Source organism: Pocillopora damicornis, chromosome 3, assembly GCF_964200805.1.
Source record: "Pocillopora damicornis chromosome 3, jaPocDami1.2, whole genome shotgun sequence".
NCBI lineage: Eukaryota > Metazoa > Cnidaria > Anthozoa > Scleractinia > Pocilloporidae > Pocillopora > Pocillopora damicornis.
The window spans coordinates 17,421,253-17,434,699 of NC_142672.1; the positions used below are offsets into that span (position 1 = coordinate 17,421,253).

At 39.3% G+C, this 13,447-nt stretch overlaps 2 pseudogenes; one reads left to right on the top strand and one right to left on the bottom strand.

The window, feature by feature from the left end:
• The first annotated feature begins 609 nt into the window (after positions 1 to 609).
• LOC149048586 (uncharacterized) lies at positions 610 to 4,538 on the top strand (annotated as a pseudogene).
• Positions 4,539 to 6,343: 1,805 nt separating this feature from the next.
• LOC149048587 (uncharacterized) lies at positions 6,344 to 7,008 on the bottom strand (annotated as a pseudogene).
• Positions 7,009 to 13,447: the final 6,439 nt, after the last annotated feature.

Sequence of the window (13,447 nt, forward strand, 5' to 3'; positions counted from 1 at the left end):
AGATATATCAGGTAGAAATGAAGATAGCAGCAAAGCGGAATAAATTAGCAAAAACTTTTCAGAAATGGGATAAGCTTTTGCAACATATCGGTTTGTGGGATGGGTGTCGTCCAAACAATGCAGAGTAGCATAAGAAGTCAAATTTTATTGTAAAGCATACGATTTCGCTATATACTATTAGTAAGATACTGTAAGTAATTTACTGTAACATATTGAAAGTAGTGTAATATGTGGTAAAATAGTGTAAATGTAGAGTATTGTGTTGGTAGTGTAAGTAATCGAAAGTAAATCATCTACTGTAATCAAGTTTATGGTAGAGTGTACTTCGTTAGTAGTGTGTTCTCAGTAAATTATTGTAAGTGATGTATTGTAGCTGAGTCCTTTAGTTTATTGTAAGTAGGGTAATGTTTTGTAAAGTGTCAAAAAAAAAAAAAGAAAGAAGTTACAAAAAAAAAAACTTTTAACGAAGATCTGACGGAACTCGTGTATTCTCGCATTGCTGAAGATTCACCCAAAGGAAAGAAGACCCCCATTTCCATTGCCGCTTTTATCACTGCACGAGCTCATTTGAAATTGTACGGGTACCTGGACCGATTGGACGACCGTGTCATGTATTACGACACAGATTCCGTGATTTGCAAATGGACCCCCGGACAAAGTGACGTCGAGCTACGAGATCATGTAGGAGAGATGACAAGTGAATTGGAAGTCGATGATTACATTAACGAACTCTTGTCTGGTGGTGCCGAGAATTATGAATATGTCATGAGGCAAGAAAAGAGTCTGTTTAAATTGTGAGGATTTACTCCTAATTATCGCGGAAGTCAGAAATTGCAATATGACGTCATGAAGAGAAATGTGTTGGACGAGATTCATAGGCCCCTGGACGAGAGACGTACCATACCGGTAGTGAATTCATGTTTCTTTGTGGGTGGACCCGCAAGTAAAAAATCAAGACTGTAAAAAGTGTCCAACATTACAGGTGTGTCTTTGACAAGTGAGTCGTCGATAGAGTCCCTTGTTTCATATCCTTATGGTAACATGAAAATGGATGATGAGGGTACACAGCTTGTTCAGACACTTGTAGATTTATAAAAGAGTAAAATTTTAATGTAACGCGAACGAATAAAAGATTACAATGGCAAGTTTAATTTAGTTTGTATTATGTTGCACGCCATTAACAGCTTCTGAAGTTTCTTGATGGCTTGAACTAATTTATCGTCGGCAATCCACTTATTTTCTAGACTTTTAGCCTTGGCATAATCGATATTGTGTTGTTTGACAAATCGATCCAAACGATTGATTCCTGGATCCCCACGAGATAATCTTTTTCTTCAAGTGAGTACCTGGTCTCAGATATTGATAACATTTCTTTTTGGACAACGAGAAAGGATGGAATTCTATTCCCAGCTTGCCGATCTAGTTTTGAATATCGAGTTTGCCTCCTTTCTGTGCTCTTCGTCTTTGTCGTCTTCTCCTTCTTTTTTTGGAAGTGGTTCGATTAGAATTCTCCGTATTCTTTGTCCTATATTCTCCGTAAGGGTTCCCGCAAAGGAGCCTCTTCATCTTCTTTCAACCACTCCAATTCCGTTTTGCGTATGCCACCTCTCAGGGGTTCTTTAACTTTTGGCATACTTTCCAGAATATTAAAGAGAAAACTGCTACTCTGCAATTCATCGCGAAATCTGAACCAGAACAGGGAGTGGTCGCGGTCGCTTCTTTTTTTTCTTGATTCTCACAGGTATTTCAGATGTACTGGTCGATTTCTTAATTGGTGTACCAGAAGTTTCAGGTGTCGTAAGAAATTTCTGTTTACCCGAAGGTCCGGGTGTCTCATCCACCACATTTTCTTCTTCCCTTTTTGTTTTTTTCACGAGGCACCTGTACGATACCTTCTGTCATAGCACTTAACTCGACAAAACTCGTGGTCAATCTTCGTTTTGGAGATAGTAGTTATTTGGTTTTCGTATTGGCAGTAGAGTACATTTTGGTTTCCCAGAACAACGACAGACTCGTTAGCTTTCGTCAACAACTGCGTCAAAGAACCGAGAGACATGGTTTCTTTACTGTCTAAAAGCTTGGTGGAGTCCTTGCCAGCAGCCAGAACTTTTCTAACTTATCAGATGCGTTCTTCTCTTCTTCATTAAATTTTTTATTTTTTGAGTAAGAGAGCTCTATGATTCAAATCTTTCCTTCTTCATATTCTTATTTTCTTCTTACCACCCATTATTATATCGGAATGGATTGCTGCAATCCTTGTTTCGTGAATTGTGCGAGAGGGCATATTCCAAATTGTCTTTTATACCCTTGAAAGCCTTTGATGCCAATTTTCCACCAACTTTTCTGGGACCCGCAAAGACCATGCTCAGTGCTTCGGCGATCTTATGTGTGAGCGTAGGTCTGGGACGCACAACAGCTCCACCTCTTTGAACCCCTGTTGTTGCTTTCGTTTCATCCTTCTCTTGTAAAGTTTATATCTCAATTTTCCATTTTTCTTTGGATGCGTTCGCATCGACATGCTTAAGAAGCTGTCCGCGTAAAAACCGAACACTCAAATTTCGGTGGCTCACAGAATTCCTGGAAGTTTTTACTGTGAGATGATTAGTCTCATCGCGCAGAATGTAGCGGCATATCCGATACTTTTAAAGACTGACCAGCGATAAATTTGAAACTGAATTGGCGAAACGCGCCACACTGACCAGCGGTAAATTTGAAACCGAATTGGCGAAACTCGTGCCACAGAATAGAGAATGTTTTTCTTGTTTTCACTAGAATTACCATTGATAAACCACATTTACCGTGTGGATATTGAGGGAGAGAGATTATAAAGGCCCCCGTACCTTTGCTGTTGCTTTAGGACGTCTAGAAGGCATATTAAAAACTCGTATAAAAACTCGTTTTTTTTCACATATTTGCCAGTATGGGAAATAGCCCTTTGCCTACTTATGGACGTAATTTTGTGAAAGGGAAAAACTCTAAAATATCTAAAATCTGACTCAATAATTGAGAAATACGCTGTTTCAAAAATACCGCAGAGACAGATCATTTCAAATTTGAGCTAGCGTGCTGTTGTTCCTAGAAGCTTTTCTCAAAAGTATAACAGGATCTAGAGTCCTGGCCAATATTCGCGTTTAGCACTAGGGCTAGTATTTCAAAAAAAAGAAAAACATTTTTGGGAACTAGTCTTTTCGAGCTGCAGGAGATCGACAAACTTTGCTAAAATTCCATGGTCCAAAGTGCGCATAACTTAATTTATGCATATTTGTGGTTATTTTCCTTCTCGTTCAAAATCAATATCTGAAAAAGCGACTCTTTTGAAAACTGGTTTAGCTTTTTTTTTTTATGGCGAGGAATCCATAAATTCATTAAAACGTGCCTCAAAATTATAAATTACGAAGGTAAGGAACGTCTTCTGCGTAACATTATGCCAAACTGTCTCAGGCGGACTGTAAAAGACATGCTGACAAAATTCCATCCAGTTAGTCCTGACCAGTCTTATGTTGTAAAAAAAAAAAAAAAAAAGATGCTGTACAGATTTACAGATTTAGGAACGCTCATTTAAAAGGTGTAATCTTGAAGTCAACTACATATTTACCTGAGCTACGAGAATGCTGATTTTAGTCATGTATCACGCGGGAATGTCACGGATTCATTTTTAACTACGTCCCACACAGTTATTAAGTGGTCGAAATAAACGGCTAACGACAAGTGTGATAAATTACTTCTTTAATTGTAATTAATCTACTTAAGTTACCTTACTATCAACACACTAACAACATGTGCTACCTCAAAGGTGTGTTTTAGAAAGGGTCTGTTTCTTTGTTCGTTCGTTTGTTTTTAATTTCCTTCCCTGTGAATCAAAACATAAGGCAACTAGATAGATTTCTACTTTCAGTTTTTGTTTCAACACAGCAATGGACACTATTGCGAGTCTTCCTGAACAAGAGGAAGAACGTGAGCTGTTTCAATCGATGGTGACCGTCGAAAAGAGAAGTGTGTAAGCCAGTCCCGGATAATGTTGTAGTCCTCATGAGCACTTACAAGAACGCGAAAACCAGAAACTTTTGGAGACAAATACTTACTCTTCAAGCTTATAGATACCCCATGAACTGGCTGAAAAATTAATCTGCCCAATAACATATTATCTATCTGGGAAATAAAGCAGGCACATTCTCATGCTAACTTACATAGGCCCGGTACTATCCCTGAAACGTCAACAAAGTCGATCACTTTGTAGATGTCAGGATGTTTCCTATGGCAGCAAAATACTTGTCCAAGATAGTGGCGATAGGATAGAGATGTCAAACGTGGTAAGAACCGTGACTAGGTCTACAATGATTGAGCAATACTTGGAGTGTTACAAACAACAGTGTCATAAGCCACTGAGTAGGTTCGCGTTGTTCAAAATGTTAGAGATTCGAGAAGCATCTCAGCGTAAGTAACTTGAGGGCTTAGATAATACTCCTGCCGATGGCGCGGCGGGCTTTCAGACACTTGCGACACTGGTCGAAAGCGTGAATAATGAAAATGGTGAATAATCGAATGGTATTTTCGTTTGTTCTGAGCCGGGCTGCATCATGGTGTTAAAAAAAATGTAGTGAACTTAAGAGCCATCTTGATATTGGCGAGCACTGCTAAATTCACCCGAAATTTTGATAAAGTTTATGACGGACTTAAAAGAGACTCGGCGGAGAAATTCCTTAGTGTTGACAAAGAGGATATTGACAGTGCACCCTTAGCATCTAGTGACGAACAACAGCACTGATCTGTAGCTTGGTTGGGCACTGCATAATCCAAGAAGTGAAGCCGTACGTTTCACTTGTGAAGTTAAGCAGTATCTGACAATGAAATTTGATCTGGAAGAGAGAACTGGCATGAAGACAGATCCCGAAAAAGCGGCAGTGGACATGAGAATGGGAAGAAACCCAGATACCTCCCGCATGTTTGAAAGGAAGGACTGGCCAACTAGGACTCAGGTGCAGGGATTTCTGGGGCGGAGGACGTTTACGGAGAGAAGGAGGAGCAACAAAGACCTGAGGTGTTGGAAAACGTGGCCAGCCACCTTGGTCTTCAACACCCCATTTGCCATGACTCTCACTGCTTGTGTGACCTCTCGTATGACAGAAAACTATTTTACTCTCAGTTTAGTGATGGTGAAAGAAATGCTTACTACTTTGCTATTCCTCACGCTTCCCGAGATAGAAAAACAACTCTGGTCACTAAACTTTCGTCATTCTTAGAGAGAGGTGACTGTCACCGATAGGATAGCGCGGTAAACTTTTTGTTTGATGAGAGACTAGTTGATGTAACAAAGGAAAATGTAAAACTAAGAGGATAGTGGCAGAAAAAAAGACACACACACACACACACACCCACATAAGCGTAACAACAACTTCCTCTGCCGACTCAGATGACTGCATATTTTAAAGTCCTATTGAAAATCACGCGATGTAAATGAATCTCTCCGAATTGTTTACTCATAATATCGAATATAATCACGTCAAAAGGCCCCTTTAAATTTAAAAATGCAAATAAACATATCCAGAAATTAAACTGCCTGAAGGTGATGGTCAAAACGAAAAGGGAAATCTTAATTCATAAAACTTTAAGTAGCCACTAAATTTGTACTGTTCTTGTATACCATTTTTTGTTTACTACTTTGCTGTACCGCTGAAAAACATGGCATTATAAGGTGCTTGCCGGTAATCGACATCTTTGGTAGCTATGTCTTAAACAAAGTTACAGTTTTCGGTACATAAGAAGGTAAATTTTAGTATAAATTACCACAACGATGGAAAAGTATCACTTTTGACGTCAACCATTTCTTTCGATAACTATACTGAATCGGTGTTCACGTGTTCGATGTTATTGAAAATGGGTCCGCGACATTCTAAATGTCAAAAGCATTGCCGCGTGACATGACTGAAATCAGCATTCTTGTAGGTCAGGTAAACACGAAGTTGTCTTCGTCATGACATTTTTTGGATTAGCCCTTCTTAATCCGTTAACCAAAGCATTTTAATTTCTTTTACAGCATAAGGCTGGTCTGGAATTTTGTTAACATGTTTTTTACAGTCCGCCTGAGACAGTTTAGCATAATGTTACGCAGAAGATCTTCCTTCTTAATTTATAATTTTGAGGCACGTTTTAATGAATTTATGGATTCCTTGCCTTAACAAAAACGCTGAAGTGGTTTTCAGAATAGTCACCTCTTCATATACTGATCTTAAACGAGAAAGGACGTAACCACAAATATGCATGGATTCAGTAATGCGCACTTTGACCATGGAATTTTAGCAAAGTTTGTCGAACTCCTGCAGCTTGAAAATACATTTTTAAAATTTTATTTATTGTGATAGAATGAAACGAAACATTTCATGCAACCTTCCTCCTTTAATAATCTACTGACGATCCGAAATATATCTCGATTGGCCTGACGACAATCTAAAGTCAAGTAACCGAAAGGTCTCTTGGTCTCTCAACGATACACCTCCATCACGTGCTGCCATTCTTGATGATACGATTGCAATAACAAATTTCGCATTCCCAACTGTTCTCGAGGATTCTTGAATGCCAATATGTAATGGGTATTTCAAGAGATGCTCTTAGCAAATTTTCCAGGTGGAAACACTTCTTGACATAGATGAAGTAACGTAATGTTTCTATCATGAGAATGTTTGGTAAAAAAGATCCAAGACCTCTGGAGGGAACCATGTTTCCAATTGTGATAATTCTGGACCTCCTTCGTGAAATTTCACTCCGCCTTCTTTCATCTATTGAATTTATCCTGCCAGGCACCGTAACAGTACACGATCTCTAACGGTGGGTTCACAAATAATTCTTGATGGTCTTAGCACATCCCGAGGGACCTGCGATCACGATACTTGATGGAGTTTTGAATCGAAACGTCTCGACTCTCTCCATGATGAGGATCAAAAGACATATACCATACCCTCTAAAAGTATTTTCTTATTTATAGAGGATATGGTCAAAGATTTGCCGGGGTAGGATTCGTACTTATGTTTTTTGTATTATAAGTCCGACGCTCTTTCTACTGAGCTACCCAGCCATCCACAAACTAACTATATGTAAATCAACTTCTTTATTTCTTTCAACGCATGTGACATGTCGTTTGATGACCTCCTTTCTTAGAAGTTACATGCCATTCTTCTTGTGAAATCTCTTCTTCGATTAACCTTTTTAGCATTTCACCTGCCTTATGATAGTTCTGTACTTAGTCGTGTTTAGAAAAATGTTTAAAAAAGTCTGACAAGTCTTTTCCTTTCGCTCTATGACCCAAATACACCAAGGTGTAATCGCCACAACTCTGATTGTAAAAGGGATTATAGACTCCGTGAGTTTCGTACCAGAAATTTCCAATGTATGTTCATCTATTCGATAAAAGGTCGTGTGGTTCCGTAGACTTATAAAAGTAACGCATAGCTATCTATGATTTCGTTAACGTTCCCATCCGTCCAAAAACCCAACCAATGCTTTCCAGGTTTATTGAGTGGATCCATATTAACGATGTATCCCACACATCTATCTTTTTGTGGATGACGAGGTCATTTGTCGCATGGTACGGTACCGCAAAATGAGGACACAACACGTGATCGTGTCGAGCTAAAAAATCTAATTGCACGCTATTCAATATGATCTTTTCCATCTTCTTCTTCTTCTTACCATCCTTAACAATGATGTCGCCAACGTGTGGGTCTGACCATATTGGGTTCGCTTTTGATCAAATATCCTGTGGATCTTGTGGAACGTCATTGGACGTTCTGTCTAAAACTAGTCACGCAATCTTTTGTAAAACAGAATGAACCGTTGCGTAACTTCCATTGAAAGCAGTTGTGCACACTAGACAAAAAGCTGGGAAATTGGGAATTCTATCATTGAACGTGTTCGGGATTTCTGGGACCCTCCCTTCAGCTCGGAAAGACCAGGTGCGGATCTTGGATCTCGTAGAAGGATACATGACTATCTGATTATCTTTGTTGATTTGGACATGATGCTCCTGAAGATGGCATCGTCTCATCTCACCACACAGAGAAAAGTTTTCATCTTGAAGTTATTGATTTTTTCACAATATTGAAGATCAAATCCGGAGCATTCAAGTAAAACTGAATGCTGAATTGTACTCTGGGTACCATCAGTTTTACCATTTGGAATGGTTGCAAATGAGATTTCTTTCTTAACGTGTGTTTAGTCTGATGAACATAAGCTATGAAAGTGTGTTACTGAATGGCCATTGACTCCTCGTGAATTTAGGACAGGTCTTTGGAACGTTGGTGCTGTTGATCTGCAGTTTCTCCCACAATAACAGTGACTGTGAAGATTTTGAAATCGATAGCATTGTACCATCCGTAAGGATTCGAGATTGTTTCTCCTTCTTGTCGGTTGTAATTCGGCAATGCTTGCAGATAAGCTTTGTAATGAAATGTATCCGTTTGATTGCTGATCAAGGTCCCATTCAGTCTCTTATTAATCTGTTTGAAAAGGCAATGGGCAAAATTATTGAACGGTTGCAATCATGTTCATCGCATTATCAGTTGTCTTGGTCAAGTTTCTTACATTTTTATCGGTCAGTTCTAGTTCCATTTCAAAAATTTCTTCAATTAAAATCTACAAAATCATTATAGGCATCCACTTGAAAGTCGATAGATGTGGTACCGGTTCAATGGGAACCATCCGGTCGGATGTCTGTAGGCGGGATTCTGAATAATTCTAATTTCCCATTTACCACAGATTCAGAACCCGTATAGGCTGGATTCACTTCTATCATGGCTTCGTTTTCTTTGGGCAGTTTGTTGGGTCAATCACTTCATAAGTCCGGGTTGAAAGCCAAGCATGACTTGTGACGATTATAAGATTCTTTCTCCCTTTAGTACTCTGTGTCGATGTTTCTTTTTTTTTTTTTTCTCTTGGGCTGCTTCCATCCAAGCACGTCTAATCACATTTATTAAAGTGAAAGTTCCACCGTTTTGTCTACCGACTCTCCTCACACCTCTACTTTAACTTACTAAAGACAATTTTCTAGAATACATGGGTCCAATGCGACTCATTCCGCACCACAAAATCCTTTGATTTGTTTGGCCAATTGCCAATTCAATTCACCTTTCAATTCTGTGTCGAAGATTCTTTTTCTTCCCCTTTTGGGCTACGTCCATCAAAGCACGTCTGGCCACATTTATCAAAGCGAAAGTTCCACCTTTTGTCTACCGACTCCCACACTTCTTCTCTAACTTACTAGAGACAAATTTCTAGAATACACTCATTACGCACCACAAAATCCTTTGAGTCGTTTGGCCAATTGTCGTTTTAATTCGCTCTTCGATCCTTCTTTTAATTCTCTCTTGAATCCTTGTTTGGCACCACTGATGGAATTTTATGGTCTTTTTTTATGAGCTTTCTTTAGAAAGCTTGTATTCCTCCTTGAAAAGTTTCGTTCATGATATCGTTCAATACATCTCTCAATCCACTTCTGTGTCTAATAACCGTCAGGTCTGAATCTTCTCAGGTCTCCTCCTTTCATGATGGGCGTTTAAAATGTAATGTCACGATCGTGTTTCCCTTAGAAAATTTAGGTTAATCACTTTAGGGTGTTACTGCAAATAGGTAAGTACGAAATGCGTAACAGTTCACAAGCATTGAATCCTCGTCCCATGCATTCTTATTTAATCCCTTGCAGTAGATCGATGAATTGATTTCCCACGATTCCACTTCGTACGGCATCTGAGTAAACAAAAACACTCTGTGACCTTTTTCCCACTATTTTCTAAAACGCTTTTTAGATTTCTAAAAATCTCCAGTTGTACAGAGATAAAGACGTTTTTCTCTTTCGTAGACCAAAAAGTATCGTTTTAATACATCTTTGGAGGCTGGATGAAGTCTTGTGCGAAGGGGATTTGAATTTGAAATCTTTGGGTACATCACTCAGTGTGATTTTGATGCAAACTTTTGCTTGAGGACTGGGTCCGTTGGCGTAGGGTCTTATTACCATCCTTATCCACACTCGAGCGTATCCATCCCATGTTCGAGGGCAATTCGAATTTCCAACTCATGAATATTCGGGGATAATTAAGAGTAAGCATGGTCAAAACGTTGAAGCTGTGCTGGTCACTCACCACCAATTCCTCTCCTTGCCATTCGAAATACCGTGAATAGACTGGTACTAGTAGAAGTATCCAGGTAGGTGATAACAGTGTTCTTCTTACTCCTGATATGCAATAAAATTTCATTGTACTTGCTGTACAATTCAATTTCATTGTACTTTACTGTACTTGTATATCCAGGTAGGTGATAACAGTGTTCTTCTTACTCCTGATATGCGATAAAATTTCATTGTACTTGTTCACAAGGGTCTTCATGAAACTCACACCATCCGTAATTTTGGTCTTTCATACCATCAAAACTGACGGCTGTGTCGGAAAAATACAAGGATCCAGTAGAAACTTCCTGGTAAGCTTGTTCCATTGTCAAAATCGAGGTATTAGTCGTGGAAACCATGATGTTGTCACCCCTGTCGTTGACAGACAGTTCGATTGTGTAAGTATTTCTCATGTCCAGAAAAGTGTCGGGAAGTATCACACTATTCAAACCCACTACCCACGTTCTATCCAATTGTAAAGAAAAAGGAAATCGTATTTTGAAACTGGTCGATTGATCATTCGCTCAAACTTCCATGACTGGGTAACATACAATACAATACAATACAAACTTTATTGACACTCCCTAAGAGGGCTTTTCAGTGACAATTAATAATTACAATAATAAAAATGTTTAATCTATAAAGCTAAAAATAATTACGAAAATTACAACTAAGAAACTTTAAGAAGCTACGATAAAATGGGTAAGATAAAAACTAAGAAACTTTAAAAAAAGGACAATAAAAAATATATGATATGATTAAAAATTAGGACCGAGGAGAAAGAAAAGCAGCAAATAATTTGGCCCTAAGTTTACGCTTAAAATTAGAAGAAGAATTACAAAGTTTAAGATCGTTATCTAAACTGTTCCACAGGCTGACAGTGCGATAATAAAAAGTTCTTTGTCCAGATTTAGTTTTGTATAATGGTATGTGCAACAGTTGGGAGCTTCTGTTCGTGCGACCGCTAACATTACCGCGCGTTAGAAACTTCGAAGAGAGGTAAGTAGGAGCGGATCCAGTCATACATTTAAAAGCAAGCACGGCGTCACGGAAGTATAGCTGAGATTTAATAGGTAGCCAATGCAGTTCTTTCAAAAGCGGAGTAACGTGGTCAAATTTTCTGGATCCACAAATAATCCGGGCTGCAAAGTTCTGGATCGCTTGGAGCTTGAGGAGGTTAGTGTCAGCAGCATTGGACCAGACGGAGGAACAATAAAACAACTTACTAAATACTAAAGTGTTAATTATAGTAATTAAAGTCGATCTGTCAAATACGTGCTTAACACGATTAATCTGGGCCAAACTTGAGAAACAGGTGGAAACAGTTTTAACAATGTGCTCGTGGAAAGTTAGGTTCGAATCAAAAATCACACTTAGGTCTTTAACGACGTGCTCCGGTGTCAGCTCTTTTCCTAAGAGGGAGAGACGGATATCGGGGAGGTTTAGTAGCCTTTGTCGACTTCCGTAAACAATGAGTTTGGTTTTATCAGGATTCAAAAGAAGACGATTATTGAAGCACCAGTTTCGAATATATAAAAGATCGGCGTTTAAATCGGTGACAGATTTAGCCCAGTCGTGGACTTGGAAAGAAATGTAAAGTTTTGTGTCATCGACGTAACTTTCAGTAAAACAGGAAAGGGGGGCGAGTGGTAAGTCGTTTACATAAATACTGAACAACATAGGTCCAAGAATGCTTCCTTGAGGCACGCCTGATACAACGGGTAGAGGATCAGACAACTCAGAATTTATGCGCACAACTTGTCGGCGGTCGGAGAGGTAGCTGGTAAACAAAGCAATGCTTGATGGTGAGATTCCAACGTTCAACAGTTTATTGAGCAATATTCCATGGCTTATAGTATCGAAGGCTTTGCTCATATCAAGTAAAACAACAGCGGTAACTTTCTTCTCATCGATCGCACTTAAGAGAGTATCAGTAGTTCGTATTAAAGAGGTTTCCGTAGAGTGCAATTTCTTATTGCCACTTTGCCGAGTAGATAACCTTTCATTTGACACTAGATAAGGCATAATTTGATTAAGCACCACCCTTTCGCATACTTTCGAAAGGATGGGCAAGAGAGAAATAGGCCTATTGTTGTTAGGTTCTTCGTGATTTCCATCTTTTAGGATAGGCGACACGACAGCTAATTTCCAAGATCGAGGAAAATTTCCATGCTTGAAGGAAGCGTTGATTATGGATGTAATCACTGGGAGAGTAGCAGGAAGGCTATCTTTGATTACACGTACTGGAATGTTGTCAATCCCAGATGACTTATTAGCTAGCATTGACCTGACAATCTGGGCGACTTCATAACAATCCACGTGCGTAAAATTGAATTGATCAGTCACTGGGGAAATTGCAGGATCAGGCACAGGTGGCGAAAGATCAAAATTGCATTCATTAGCAAGTGAATTAATCTTGTCAACAGCAACTTGGCCAACAGACGTAAAGAACCGATTAAAATCGTTTGCGACGGTCCTGTCATCTTTGCTAAATGATCTCACGCTGGCAGACTTTTTTGGAATGAAAGATCGAATAGTCTTCCACAACTGGCTTGAGTTGTTGGGATTGCTTGTGATCTGGTCCGCGGCGAAAGCGCGCTCAGCTGATCTTATTTTTCTCTTGACGTCATTCCTAAGGTTTTTATAGGTGGTCCAAGCATCAGGTTTACCTGTTCTTCTGGCTATCTTTCTCCACCGGTCCCTAGATTTCATGAGTTCTCTGATCTCGTCAGTTATGTAAGGGCTAGGTCTTCCTCGAATCTTGACTTTTTTGATTGGCGCGTGTTTGTCAAGGACTTCACTGAATAATGTGTTAAGAGCGTAGACGCGGTCGTCAATATCATCAAAACAATCGACGATACACCAAGGAACCATTGAAATATCTCGGAGAAAATCATCTTGCTGGTAGTTCTTGAAAATTCTTGTCGTGATATATACTGGCTTAGGACGTTGCCTTTTGAGTTTAAGTACGGCATAGATTAAATCGTGGTCGCTGATGGAAGAAGGCATGACTTTTGTGTCGATTATTAAGTTTTGATGTGAGGTCAGGATAACATCAATCAAGGTTGCAGACGACTCTGTGACCCTTGTTGGTTGTGTTATCATCTGAAATAAATTAAAGGACGTACAGAAATTGACGAGGGCTTGAGAAGCAGGATCGGATGAGTTTAACAAGTTGTAGTGACGTAAAATCCTGATTAACTCGTAACGTGAAATGCAATGGGATTCGGGTGACGTCGTTCACTGAACATTTGACAGGACAGCCGTCTTTCTCTTTAATTTCAGCGATTTTGGCGA